Source organism: Macaca mulatta, chromosome 1 (assembly GCF_049350105.2).
Source record: "Macaca mulatta isolate MMU2019108-1 chromosome 1, T2T-MMU8v2.0, whole genome shotgun sequence".
Lineage (NCBI taxonomy): Eukaryota > Metazoa > Chordata > Mammalia > Primates > Cercopithecidae > Macaca > Macaca mulatta.
Window position 1 is genome coordinate 100,009,560 of NC_133406.1, and position 15,773 is coordinate 100,025,332.

Here is a 15,773-nt window from a genome sequence, read left to right on the forward strand (position 1 = left end):
CGAAAGGCTTCTTGAGGGGAAAGCTGTAACTCTGTGAGATGATTTCACAGAAGACAAAGAAGTTTCTCAGAAAGCTTCTTTCTCTTTTTTATCGCAGGATATTTCCTTTGGCCCTATAGTCTTCAAAGGGATCCGAAATATCTGTTCTCAGATTCTACAGAAATAAGGCTAGCAAAGAGATCCACGAAACACAGATGTCACTCTGTGAGATGAATTAACAGAACACAGAGCAGTTTCTCAGAAAGCTTCTTTCCAGATTTCATCTGAGGATATTTCCTTTTTCACCATAGCCCTCTATGGGCTTCCAAATATCACTTTGCCAATTCCACAAGAACTGTCTTAGCGAAAGGCTTCTTGAGGGGAAAGCTGTAACTCTGTGAGATGATTTCACAGAACACAAAGAAGTTTCTCAGAAAGCTTCTTTCTCTTTGTTATCGCAGGATATTTCCTTTGGCCCTATAGTCTTCAAAGGGATCCGAAATATCTGTTCTCAGATTCCACAGAAATAAGGCTAGCAAAGAGATCCACGAAACACAGATGTAACGCTGTGACATGAATTAACAGAACACTTAGCAGTTTCTCAGAAATCTTCTTTCCAGATTTCATCTGAGGATATTTCCTTTTTCACCAAGCCATCTATGGGCTTCCAAATATCACTTTGCCAATTCCACAAGAACTGTTTTAGCGAAAGGCTTCTTGAGGGGAAAGCTGTAACTCTGTGAGATGATTTCACAGAACACAAAGAAGTTTCTCAGAAAGCTTCTTTCTCTTTGTTATCGGAGGATATTTCCTTTGGCCCTATATTCTTCAAAGGGATCCGAAATATCTGTTCTCAGATTCCACAGAAATAAGGCTAGCAAAGAGATCCACGAAATACAGATGTAACTCTGTGAGATGAATTAACAGAACACTAAGCAGTTTCTCAGAAAGCTTCTTTCCAGATTTCATCTGAGGATATTTCCTTTTTCACCATAGCCCTCTATGGGCTTCCAAATATCACTTTGCCAATTCCACAAGAACTGTCTTAGCGAAAGGCTTCTTGAGGGGAAAGCTGTAACTCTGTGAGATGATTTCACAGAACACAAAGAAATTTCTCTGAAAGCTTCTTTTTCTTTGTTATCGGAGGATATTTCCTTTGGCCCTATAGTCTTCAAAGGGATCCGAAATATCTGTTCTCAGATTCCACAGAAATAAGGCTAGCAAAGAGATCCACGAAATACAGATGTAACTCTGTGAGGGGAAGTCACACATCACAGAGCAGTTTCTCAGAAAGCTTCTTTCCAGATTTCATCTGAGGATATTTCCTTTTTCACCATAGCCCTCTATGGGCTTCCAAATATCACTTTGCCAATTCCACAAGAACTGTCTTAGCGAAAGGCTTCTTGAGGGGAAAGCTGTAACTCTGTGAGATGATTTCACAGAAGACAAAGAAGTTTCTCAGAAAGCTTCTTTCTCTTTGTTATCGCAGGATATTTCCTTTGGCCCTATAGTCTTCAAAGGGATCCGAAATATCTGTTCTCAGATTCTACAGAAATAAGGCTAGCAAAGAGATCGACGAAACACAGATGTAACTCTGTGAGATGAATTAACAGAACACTAAGCAGTTTCTCAGAAAGCTTCTTTCCAGATTTCATCTGAGGATATTTCCTTTTTCACCATAGCACTCTATGGGCTTCCAAATATCACTTTGCCAATTCCACAAGAACTGTCTTAGCGAAAGGCTTCTTGAGGGGAAAGCTGTAACTCTGTGAGATGATTTCACAGAACACAAAGAAGTTTCTCAGAAAGCTTCTTTCTCTTTGTTATCGGAGGATATTTCCTTTGGCCCTATAGTCTTCAAAGGGATCCGAAATATCTGTTCTCAGATTCCACAGAAATAAGGCTAGCAAAGAGATCCACGAAATACAGATGTAACTGTGAGATGAATTAACAGAACACTAAGCAGTTTCTCAGAAAGCTTCTTTCCAGATTTCATCTGAGGATATTTCCTTTTTCACCATAGCCCTCTATGGGCTTCCAAATATCACTTTGCCAATTCCACAAGAACTGTCTTAGCGAAAGGCTTCTTGAGGGGAAAGCTGTAACTCTGTGAGATGATTTCACAGAACACAAAGAAATTTCTCTGAAAGCTTCTTTTTCTTTGTTATCGGAGGATATTTCCTTTGGCCCTATAGTCTTCAAAGGGATCCGAAATATCTGTTCTCAGATTCCACAGAAATAAGGCTAGCAAAGAGATCCATGAAATACAGATGTCACTCTGTGAGATGAATTAACAGAACACAGAGCAGTTTCTCAGAAACCTTCTTTCCAGATTTCAACTGAGGATATTTCCTTTTTCACCATAGCCCTCTATGGGCTTCCAAATATCACTTTGCCAATTCCACAAGAACTGTCTTAGCGAAAGGCTTCTTGAGGGGAAAGCTGTAACTCTGTGAGATGATTTCACAGAACACAAAGAAGTTTCTCAGAAAGCTTCTTTCTCTTTGTTATCGGAGGATATTTCCTTTGGCCCTATAGTCTTCAAAGGGATCCGAAATATCTGTTCTCAGATTTCACAGAAATAAGGCTAGCAAAGAGATCCACGAAATACAGATGTAACTGTGAGATGAATTAACAGAACACTAAGCAGTTTCTCAGAAAGCTTCTTGCCAGATTTCATCTGAGGATATTTCCTTTTTCACCATAGCCCTCTATGGGCTTCCAAATATCACTTTGCCAATTCCACAAGAACTGTCTTAGCGAAAGGCTTCTTGAGGGGAAAGCTGTAACTCTGTGAGATGATTTCACAGAACACAAAGAAGTTTCTCAGAAAGCTTCTTTCTCTTTGTTATCGGAGGATATTTCCTTTGGACCTATAGTCTTCAAAGGGATCCGAAATATCTGTTCTCAGATTCCACAGAAATAAGGCTAGCAAAGAGATCCACGACATACACATGTAATTCTGTGAGAAGAATTAACAGAACACTAAGCAGTTTCTCAGAAAGCTTCTTTCCAGATTTCATCTGAGGATATTTCCTTTTTCACCATAGCCCTCTATGGGCTTCCAAATTTCACTTTGCCAATTCCACAAGAACTGTCTTAGCGAAAGGCTTCTTGAGGGGAAAGCTGTAACTCTGTGAGATGATATCACAGAACACAAAGAAGTTTCTCAGAAAGCTTCTTTCTCTTTGTTATCGCAGGATATTTCCTTTGGCCCTATAGTCTTCAAAGGGATCCGAAATATCTGTTCTCAGATTCCACAGAAATAAGGCTAGCAAAGAGATCCACGAAATACACATGTAACTCTGTGAGATGAATTAACAGAACACTAAGCAGTTTCTCAGAAAGCTTCTTTCCAGATTTCATCTGAGGATATTTCCTTTTTCACCATAGCCCTCTATGGGCTTCCAAATATCACTTTGCCAATTCCACAAGAACTGTCTTAGCGAAAGGCTTCTTGAGGGGAAAGCTGTAACTCTGTGAGATGATTTCACAGAACACAAAGAAATTTCTCTGAAAGCTTCTTTTTCTTTGTTATCGGAGGATATTTCCTTTGGCCCTATAGTCTTCAAAGGGATCCGAAATATCTGTTCTCAGATTCCACAGAAATAAGGCTAGCAAAGAGATCCACGAAATACAGATGTCACTCTGTGAGATGAATTAACAGAACACAGAGCAGTTTCTCAGAAAGCTTCTTTCCAGATTTCATCTGAGGATATTTCCTTTTTCACCATAGCCCTCTATGGGCTTCCAAATATCACTTTGCCAATTCCACAAGAACTGTCTTAGCGAAAGGCTTCTTGAGGGGAAAGCTGTAACTCTGTGAGATGATTTCACAGAACACAAAGAATTTTCTCAGAAAGCTTCTTTCTCTTTGTTATCGCAGGATATTTCCTTTGGCCCTATAGTCTTCAAAGGAATCCGAAATATCTGTTCTCAGATTCCACAGAAATAAGGCTAGCAAAGAGATCCACGAAACACAGATGTAACTCTGTGAGATGAATTAACAGAACACTTAGCAGTTTCTCAGAAATCTTCTTTCCAGATTTCATCTGAGGATATTTCCTTTTTCACCATAGCCCTCTATGGGCTTCCAAATATCACTTTGCCAATTCCACAAGAACTGTCTTAGCGAAAGGCTTCTTGAGGGGAAAGCTGTAACTCTGTGAGATGATATCACAGAACACAAAGAAGTTTCTCAGAAAGCTTCTTTCTCTTTGTTATCGGAGGATATTTCCTTTGGCCCTATAGTCTTCAAAGGGATCCGAAATATCTGTTCTCAGATTCCACAGAAATAAGGCTAGCAAAGAGATCCACGAAATACACATATAAATCTGTGAGATGAATTAACAGAACACTAAGCAGTTTCTCAGAAAGCTTCTTTCCAGATTTCATCTGGGGATATTTCCTTTTTCACCATAGCCCTCTATGGGCTTCCAAATATCACTTTGCCAATTTCACAAGAACTGTCTTAGCGAAAGGCTTCTTGAGGGGAAAGCTGTAACTCTGTGAGATGATTTCACAGAACACAAAGAAATTTCTCTGAAAGCTTCTTTTTCTTTGTTATCGGAGGATATTTCCTTTGGCCCTATAGTCTTCAAAGGGATCCGAAATATCTGTTCTCAGATTCTACAGAAATAAGGCTAGCAAAGAGATCCACGAAACACAGATGTCACTCTGTGAGATGAATTAACAGAACACTTAGCAGTTTCTCAGAAATCTTCTTTCCAGATTTCATCTGAGGATATTTCCTTTTTCACCATAGGCCTCTATGGGCTTCCAAATATCACTTTGCCAATTCCACAAGAACTGTTTTAGCGAAAGGCTTCTTGAGGGGAAAGCTGTAACTCTGTGAGATGATTTCACAGAACACAAAGAAGTTTCTCAGAAAGCTTCTTTCTCTTTGTTATCGGAGCATATTTCCTTTGGCCCTATAGTCTTCAAAGGGATCCGAAATATCTGTTCTCAGATTCCACAGAAATAAGGCTAGCAAAGAGATCCACGAAATACAGATGTAACTCTGTGAGATGAATTAACAGAACACTAAGCAGTTTCTCAGAAATCTTCTTTCCAGATTTCATCTGAGGATATTTCCTTTTTCACCAAGCCATCTATGGGCTTCCAAATATCACTTTGCCAATTCCACAAGAACTGTTTTAGCGAAAGGCTTCTAGAGGGGAAAGCTGTAACTCTGTGAGATGATTTCACAGAACACAAAGAAGTTTCTCAGAAAGCTTCTTTCTCTTTGTTATCGGAGGATATTTCCTTTGGCCCTATAGTCTTCAAAGGGATCCGAAATATCTGTTCTCAGATTCCACAGAAATAAGGCTAGCAAAGAGATCCACGAAATACAGATGTAACTCTGTGAGAAGAATTAACAGAACACTAAGCAGTTTCTCAGAAAGCTTCTTTCCAGATTTCATCTGAGGATATTTCCTTTTTCACCATAGCCCTCTATGGGCTTCCAAATATCACTTTGCCAATTCCACAAGAACTGTCTTAGCGAAAGGCTTCTTGAGGGGAAAGCTGTAACTCTGTGAGATGATTTCACAGAACACAAAGAAGTTTCTCAGAAAGCTTCTTTCTCTTTGTTATCGGAGGATATTTCCTTTGGCCCTATAGTCTTCAAAGGGATCCGAAATATCTGTTCTCAGATTCCACAGAAATAAGGCTAGCAAAGAGATCCACGAAATACAGATGTAACTCTGTGAGATGAATTAACAGAACACTAAGCAGTTTCTCAGAAATCTTCTTTCCAGATTTCATCTGAGGATACTTCCTTTTTCACCATAGCCCTCTATGGGCTTCCAAATATCACTTTGCCAATTCCACAAGAACTGTCTTAGAGAAAGGCTTCTTGAGGGGAAAGCTGTAACTCTGTGAGATGATTTCACAGAACACAAAGAAGTTTCTCAGAAAGCTTCTTTTCTTTGTTATCGGAGGATATTTCCTTTGGCCCTATAGTCTTCAAAGGGATCCGAAATATCTGTTCTCAGATTCCACAGAAATAAGGCTAGCAAAGAGATCCACGAAATGCACATGTAACTCTGTGAGATGAATTAACAGAACACTAAGCAGTTTCTCAGAAGGCTTCTTTCCAGATTTCATCTGAGGATATTTCCTTTTTCACCATAGCCCTCAAAGGGCTTCCAAATATTACTTTGCCAATTCCACAAGAAGTGTCTTAGCAAAAGGCTTCTTGAGGGGAAAGCTGTAATTCTGTGAGATGATTTCACAGAACACAAAGAAGTTTCTCAGAAAGCTTCTTTCTCTTTGTTATCGGAGGATATTTCCTTTGGCCCTATAGTCTTCAAAGGGATCTGAAATATCTGTTCTCAGATTCCACAGAAATAAGGCTAGCAAAGAGATCCACGAAATACACATGTAACTCTGTGAGATGAATTCACAGAACACTAAGCAGTTTCTCAGAAAGCTTCTTTCCAGATTTCATCTGAGGATATTTCCTTTTTCACCATAGCCCTCTATGGGCTTCCAAATATCACTTTGCCAATTCCACAAGAACTGTCTTAGCAAAAGGCTTCTTGAGGGGAAAGCTGTAACTCTGTGAGATGATTTCACAGAACACAAAGAAGTTTCTCAGAAAGCTTCTTTCTCTTTGTTATCGGAGGATATTTCCTTTGGCCCTATAGTCTTCAAAGGGATCCGAAATATCTGTACTCAGATTCCACAGAAATAAGGCTAGCAAAGAGATCCCCGAAATACAGATGTAACTCTGTGAGATGAATTCACAGAACACTAAGCAGTTTCTCAGAAAGCTTCTTTCCAGATTTCATCTGAGGATATTTCCTTTTTCACCATAGCCCTCTATGGGCTTCCAAATATCACTTTGCCAATTCCACAAGAACTGTCTTAGCGAACGGCTTCTTGAGGGGAAAGCTGTAACTCTGTGAGATGATTTCACAGAACACAAAGAAGTTTCTCCGAAAGCTTCTTTCTCTTTGTTATCGCAGGATATTTCCTTTGGCCCTATAGTCTTCAAAGGGAACCGAAATATCTGTTCTCAGATTACACAGAAATAAGGATAGCAAAGAGATCCAGGAAACACAGATGTAACTCTGTGAGATGAATTAACAGAACACTTAGCAGTTTCTCAGAAATCTTCTTTCCAGATTTCATCTGAGGATATTTCCTTTTTCACCATAGCCGTCTAGGGGTTCCAAATATCACTTTGCCAATTCCACAAGAACTGTCTTAGCGAAATGCTTATTGAGGGGAAAGCTGTATCTCTGTGAGGTGATTTCACAGAACACAAAGAAGTTTCTCAGAAAGCTTCTTTCTCTTTGTTATCGGAGGATATTTCCTTTGGCCCTATAGTCTTCAAAGGGATCTGAAATATCTGTTCTCAGATTCCACAGAAATAAGGCTAGCAAAGAGATCCACGAAATACACATGTAACTCTGTGAGATGAATTCACAGAACACTAAGCAGTTTCTCAGAAAGCTTCTTTCCAGATTTCATCTGAGGATATTTCCTTTTTCACCATAGCCCTCTATGGGCTTCCAAATATCACTTTGCCAATTCCACAAGAACTGTCTTAGCGAACGGCTTCTTGAGGGGAAAGCTGTAACTCTGTGAGATGATTTCACAGAACACAAAGAAGTTTCTCAGAAAGCTTCTTTCTCTTTGTTATCGCAGGATATTTCCTTTGGCCCTATAGTCTTCAAAGGGAACCGAAATATCTGTTCTCAGATTACACAGAAATAAGGATAGCAAAGAGATCCACGAAACACAGATGTAACTCTGTGAGATGAATTAACAGAACACTTAGCAGTTTCTCAGAAATCTTCTTTCCAGATTTCATCTGAGGATATTTCCTTTTTCACCAAGCCATCTATGGGCTTCCAAATATCACTTTGCCAATTCCACAAGAACTGTTTTAGCGAAAGGCTTCTTGAGGGGAAAGCTGTAACTCTGTGAGATGATTTCACAGAACACAAAGAAGTTTCTCAGAAAGCTTCTTTCTCTTTGTTATCGAAGGATATTTCCTTTGGCCCTATAGTCTTCAAAGGTATCCGAAATATCTGTTCTCAGATTCCACAGAAATAAGGCTAGCAAAGAAATCCACGAAATACAGATGTAACTCTGTGAGATGAATTAACAGAACACTAAGCAGTTTCTCAGAAAGCTTCTTTCCAGATTTCATCTGAGGATATTTCCTTTTTCACCATAGCCCTCTGTGGGCTTCCAAATATCACTTTGCCAATTCCACAAGAACTGTCTTAGCGAAAGGCTTCTTGAGGGGAAAGCTGTAACTCTGTGAGATGATTTCACAGAACAAAAAGAAGTTTCTCAGAAAGCTTTTTTCTCTTTGTTATCGGAGGATATTTCCTTTGGCCCTATAGTCTTCAAAGGGATCCGAAATATCTGTTCTCAGATTCCACAGAAGTAAGGCTAGCAAAGAGATCCACGAAATACAGATGTAACTCTGTGAGAAGAATTAACAGAACACTAAGCAGTTTCTCAGAAAGCTTCTTTCCAGATTTCATCTGAGGATATTTCCTTTTTCACCATAGCCCTCTATGGGCTTCCAAATATCACTTTGCCAATTCCACAAGAACTGTCTTAGCGAAAGGCTTCTTGAGGGGAAAGCTGTAACTCTGTGAGATGATATCACAGAACACAAAGAAGTTTCTCAGAAAGCTTCTTTCTCTTTGTTATCGGAGGATATTTCCTTTGGCCCTATAGTCTTCAAAGGGATCCGAAATATCTGTTCTCAGATTCCACAGAAATAAGGCTAGCAAAGAGATCCACGAAATACACATGTAACTCTGTGAGATGAATTCACAGAACACTAAGCATTTTCTCAGAAAGCTTCTTTCCAGATTTCATCTGAGGATATTTCCTTTTTCACCATAGCCCTCTATGGGCTTCCAAATATCACTTTGCCAATTCCACAAGAACTGTCTTAGCGAAAGGCTTCTTGAGGGGAAAGCTGTAACTCTGTGAGATGATTTCACAGAACACAAAGAAATTTCTCTGAAAGCTTCTTTTTCTTTGTTATCGGAGGATATTTCCTTTGGCCCTATAGTCTTCAAAGGGATCCGAAATATCTGTTCTCAGATTCCACAGAAATAAGGCTAGCAAAGAGATCCACGAAATACAGATATAACTCTGTCAGGGGAAGTCACACATCACAGAGCAGTTTCTCAGAAAGCTTCTTTCCAGATTTCATCTGAGGATATTTCCTTTTTCACCATAGCCCTCTATGGGCTTCCAAATATCACTTTGACAATTCCACAAGAACTGTCTTAGCGAAAGGCTTCTTGAGGGGAAAGCTGTAACTCTGTGAGATGATTTCACAGAACACAAAGAAGTTTCTCAGAAAGCTTCTTTCTCTTTGTTATCGGAGGATATTTCCTTTGGCCCTATAGTCTTCAAAGGGATCCGAAATATCTGTTCTCAGATTCCACAGAAATAAGGCTAGCAAAGAGATCCACGAAATACAGATGTAACTCTGTGAGATGAATTAACAGAACACTAAGCAGTTTCTCAGAAAGCTTCTTTCCAGATTTCATCTGAGGATATTTCCTTTTTCACCGTAGCCCTCTATGGGCTTCCAAATATCACTTTGCCAATTCCACAAGAACTGTCTTAGCGAAAGGCTCCTTGAGGGGAAAGCTGTAACTCTGTGAGATGATTTCACAGAACACAAAGAAATTTCTCTGAAAGCTTCTTTTTCTTTGTTATGGGAGGATATTTCCTTTGGCCCTATAGTCTTCAAAGGGATCCGAAATATCTGTTCTCAGATTCCACAGAAATAAGGCTAGCAAAGAGATCCCCGACATACACATGTAACTCTGTGAGTGGAAGTCACACATCACAGAGGAGTTTCTCAGAAAGCTTCTTTCCAGATTTCATCTGAGGATATTTCCTTTTTCACCATAGCCCTCAAAGGGCTTCCAAATATCACTATGCCAATTCCACAAGAACTGTCTTAGCGAAAGGCTTCTTGAGGGGAAAGCTGTAACTCTGTGAGATGATTTCACAGAACACAAAGAAGTTTCTCAGAAAGCTTCTTTCTCTTTGTTATCGGAGGATATTTCCTTTGGCCCTATAGTCTTCAAAGGGATCCGAAATATCTGTTCTCAGATTCCACAGAAATAAGGCTAGCAAAGAGATCCACGAAATGCACATGTAACTCTGTGAGATGAATTAACAGAACACTAAGCAGTTTCTCAGAAGGCTTCTTTCCAGATTTCATCTGAGGATATTTCCTTTTTCACCATAGCCCTCAAAGGGCTTCCAAATATTACTTTGCCAATTCCACAAGAAGTGTCTTAGCAAAAGGCTTCTTGAGGGGAAAGCTGTAATTCTGTGAGATGATTTCACAGAACACAAAGAAGTTTCTCAGAAAGCTTCTTTCTCTTTGTTATCGGAGGATATTTTCTTTGGCCCCATAGTCTTCAAAGGGATCTGAAATATCTGTTCTCAGATTCCACAGAAATAAGGCTAGCAAAGAGATCCACGAAATACACATGTAACTCTGTGAGATGAATTCACAGAACACTAAGCAGTTTCTCAGAAAGCTTCTTTCCAGATTTCATCTGAGGATATTTCCTTTTTCACCATAGCCCTCTATGGGCTTCCAAATATCACTTTGCCAATTCCACAAGAACTGTCTTAGCAAAAGGCTTCTTGAGGGGAAAGCTGTAACTCTGTGAGATGATTTCACAGAACACAAAGAAGTTTCTCAGAAAGCTTCTTTCTCTTTGTTATCGGAGGATATTTCCTTTGGCCCTATAGTCTTCAAAGGGATCCGAAATATCTGTACTCAGATTCCACAGAAATAAGGCTAGCAAAGAGATCCCCGAAATACAGATGTAACTCTGTGAGATGAATTCACAGAACACTAAGCAGTTTCTCAGAAAGCTTCTTTCCAGATTTCATCTGAGGATATTTCCTTTTTCACCATAGCCCTATATGGGCTTCCAAATATCACTTTCCCAACTCCACAAGAACTATCTTAGCGAAAGGCTTCTTCAGGGGAAAGCTGTAACTCTGTGAGATGATTTCACAGAACACAAAGAACTTTCTCAGAAAGCTTCTTTCTCTTTGTTATCGGAGGATATTTCCTTTGGACATATAGTCTTCAAAGGGATCCGAAATATCTGTTCTCAGATTCCACAGAAATAAGGCTAGCAAAGAGTTCCACGAAATACAGATGTAGCTCTGTGAGATGAATTAACAGAACACTAAGCAGTTTCTCAGAAAGCTTCTTTCCAGATTTCATCTGAGGATATTTCCTTTTTCACCATAGCCCTCTAGGGGTTCCAAATATCACTTTGCCAATTCCACAAGAACTGTCTTAGCGAAATGATTATTGAGGGGAAAGCTGTATCTCTGTGACGTGATTTCACAGAACACAAAGAAGTTTCTCAGAAAGCTTCTTTCTCTTTGTTATCGCAGGATATTTCCTTGGCCCTATAGTCTTCAAAGGGATTCGAAATATCTGTTCTCAGATTCCACAGAAATAAGGCTAGCAAAGAGATCCACGAAATACAGATGTAACTCTGTGAGATGAATTAACAGAACAATAAGCAGTTTCTCAGAAAGCTTCATTCCAGATTTCTTCTGAGGATATTTCCTTTTTCACCATAGCCCTCAATGGGCTTCCAAATATCACTTTGCCAATTCCACAAAAAATGTCTTAGCGAAAGGCTTCTTGAGGGGAAAGCTGTAACTCTGTGAGATGATTTCACAGAACACAAAGAAGTTTCACAGAAAGCTTCTTTCTCTTTGTTATCGGAGGATATTTCCTTTGGCCCTGTAGTCTTCAAATGGATCCGAAATATCTGTTCTCAGATTCCACAGAAATAAGGCTAGCAAAGAGATCCACGAAACACAGATGTAACTCTGTGAGATGAATTCACAGAACACTAAGCAGTTTCTCAGAAAGCTTCTTTCCAGATTTCATCTGAGGATATTTCCTTTTTCACCATAGCCCTCTATGGGCTTCCAAATATCACTTTGCCAATTCCACAAGAACTGTCTTAGCGAAAGGCTTCTTGAGGGGAAAGCTGTAACTCTGTGAGATGATTTCACAGAACACAAAGAACTTTCTCAGAAAGCTTCTTTCTCTTTGTTATCTTAGGATATTTCCTTTGGCCCTATAGTCTTCAAAGGGATCCGAAATATCTGTTCTCAGATTCCACAGAAATAAGGCTAGCAAAGAGTTCCACGAAATACAGATGTAACTCTGTGGGATGAATTCACAGAACACTAAGCAGTTTCTCAGAAAGCTTCTTTCCAGATTTCATCTGAGGATATTTCCTTTTTCACCATAGCCATTTATGGGCTTCCAAATATCACTTTGCAAATTCCACAAGAACTGTCTTAGCGAAAGGCTTCTTGAGGGGAAAGCTGTAACTCTGTGAGATGATTTCACAGAACACAAAGAAGTTTCTCAGAAAGCTTCTTTCTCTTTGTTATCGGAGGATATTTCCTTTGGCCCTATAGTCTTCAAAGGGATCCGAAATATCTGTTCTCAGATTCCACAGAAATAAGGCTAGCAAAGAGATCCACGAAACACAGATGTAACTCTGTGAGATGAATTAACAGAACACTAAGCAGTTTCTCAGAAAGCTTCTTTCCAGATTTCATCTGAGGATATTTCCCTTTTCACCATAGCACTCTATGGGCTTCCAAATATCACTTTGCCAATTCCACAAGAACTGTCTTAGCGAAAGGCTTCTTGAGGGGAAAGCTGTAACTCTGTGAGATGATTTCACAGAACACAAAGAAGTTTCTCAGAAAGCTTCTTTCTCTTTGTTATCGGAGGATATTTCCTTTGGCCCTATAGTCTTCAAAGGTATTCGAAATATCTGTTCTCAGATTCCACCGAAATAAGGCTAGCAAAGAGATCCACGAAATACAGATGTAACTGTGAGATGAATTAACAGAACACTAAGCAGTTTCTCAGAAAGCTTCTTTCCAGATTTCATCTGAGGATATTTCCTTTTTCACCATAGCCCTCTGTGGGCTTCCAAATATCACTTTGCCAATTCCACAAGAACTGTCTTAGCGAAAGGCTTCTTGAGGGGAAAGCTGTAACTCTGTGAGATGATTTCACAGAACACAAAGAACTTTCTCAGAAAGCTTCTTTCTCTTTGTTATCGGAGGATATTTCCTTTGGCCCTTTAGTCTTCAAAGGGATCCGAAATATCTGTTCTCAGATTCCACAGAAATAAGGCTAGCAAAGAGATCCACGAAATACACATGTAACTCTATGAGATGAATTCACAGAACACTAAGCAGTTTCTCAGAAAGCTTCTTTCCATATTTCATCTGAGGATATTTCCTTTTTCACCATAGCCCTCTATGGGCTTCCAAATATCACTTTGCCAATTCCACAAGAACTGTCTTAGCGAAAGGCTTCTTGAGGGGAAAGCTGTAACTCTGTGAGATGATTTCACAGAACACAAAGAAATTTCTCTGAAAGCTTCTTTTTCTTTGTTATCGGAGGATATTTCCTTTGGCCCTATAGTCTTCAAAGGGATCCGAAATATCTGTTCTCAGATTCCACAGAAATAAGGCTAGCAAAGAGATCCACGAAACACAGATGTAACTCTGTGAGATGAATTCACAGAACACTAAGCAGTTTCTCAGAAAGCTTCTTTCCAGATTTCATCTGAGGATATTTCCTTTTTCACCATAGCACTCTATGGGCTTCCAAATATCACTTTGCCAATTCCACAAGAACTGTCTTAGTGAAAGGCTTCTTGAGGGGAAAGCTGTAACTCTGTGAGATGATTTCACAGAACACAAAGAAGTTTCTCAGAAAGCGTCTTTTTCTTTGTTATCGGAGGATATTTTCTTTGGCCCTTTAGTCTTCAAAGGGATCCGAAATATCTGTTCTCAGATTCCACAGAAATAAGGCTAGCAAAGAGATCCACGAAATACACATGTAACTCTGTGAGATGAATTATCAGAACACTAAGCAGTTTCTCAGAAAGCTTCTTTCCAGATTTCATCTGAGGATATTTCCTTTTTCACCATAGCACTCTATGGGCTTCCAAATATCACTTTGCCAATTCCACAAGAACTGTCTTAGCGAATGGCTTCTTGAGGGGAAAGCTGTAACTCTGTGAGATGATTTCACAGAACACAAAGAAATTTCTCTGAAAGCTTCTTTTTCTTTGTTATCGGAGGATATTTCCTTTGGCCCTATAGTCTTCAAAGGGATCCGAAATATCTGTTCTCAGATTCCACAGAAATAAGGCTAGCAAAGAGATCCACGACATACAGATGTAACTCTGTGAGTGGAAGTCACACATCACAGAGCAGTTTCTCAGAAAGCTTCTTTCCAGATTTCATCTGAGGATATTTCCCTTTTCACCATAGCCCTCTATGGGCTTCCAAATATCACTTTGCCAATTCCACAAGAACTGTCTTAGCGAAAGGCTTCTTGAGGGGAAAGCTGTAACTCTGTGAGATGATTTCACAGAACACAAAGAAGTTTCTCAGAAAGCTTCTTTCTCTTTGTTATCGCAGGATATTTCCTTTGGCCCTATAGTCTTCAAAGGGATACGAAATATCTGTTCTCAGATTCCACAGAAATAAGGCTAGCAAAGAGATCCACGAAACACAGATGTAACTCTGTGAGATGAATTAACAGAACACTAAGCAGTTTCTCAGAAAGCTTCTTTCCAGATTTCATCTGAGGATATTTCCTTTTTCACCATAGCACTCTATGGGCTTCCAAATATCACTTTGCCAATTCCACAAGAACTGTCTTAGCGAAAGGCTTCTTGAGGGGAAAGCTGTAACTCTGTGAGATGATTTCACAGAACACAAAGAAGTTTCTCAGAAAGCTTCTTTCTCTTTGTTATCGGAGGATATTTCCTTTGGCCATATAGTCTTCAAAGGGATCCGAAATATCTGTTCTCAGATTCCACAGAAATAAGGCTAGCAAAGACATCCAAGAAATACAGATGTAACTGTGAGATGAATTAACAGAACACTAAGCAGTTTCTCAGAAAGCTTCTTTCCAGATTTCATCTGAGGATATTTCCTTTTTCACCATAGCCCTCTATGGGCTTCCAAATATCACTTTGCCAATTCTACAAGAACTGTCTTAGCGAAAGGCTTCTTGAGGGGAAAGCTGTAACTCTGTGAGATGATTTCACAAAACACAAAGAACTTTCTCAGAAAGCTTCTTTCTCTTTGTTATCGGAGGATATTTCCTTTGGCCCTATAGTCTTCAAAGGGATCCGAAATATCTGTTCTCAGATTCCACAGAAATAAGGCTAGCAAAGAGATCCACGAAATACACATGTAACTCTGTGAGATGAATTAACAGAACACTAAGCAGTTTCTCAGAAAGCTTCTTTCCAGATTTCATCTGAGGATATTTCCTTTTTCACCATAGCCCTCTATGGGCTTCCAAATATCACTTTGCCAATTCCACAAGAACTGTCTTAGCGAAAGGCTTCTTGAGGGGAAAGCTGTAACTCTGTGAGATGATTTCACAGAACACAAAGAAATTTCTCTGAAAGCTTCTTTTTCTTTGTTATCGGAGGATATTTCCTTTGGCAATATAGTCTTCAAAGGGATCCGAAATATCTGTTCTCAGATTCCACAGAAATAAGGCTAGCAAAGAGATCCACGAAACACAGATGTAACTCTGTGAGATGAATTAACAGAACACTTAGCAGTTTCTCAGAAATCTTCTTTCCAGATTTCATCTGAGGATATTTCCTTTTTCACCAAGCCCTCTATTGCCTTCGAAATATCACTTTGCCAATTCCACAAAAACTGTCTTAGCGAAAGGCTTC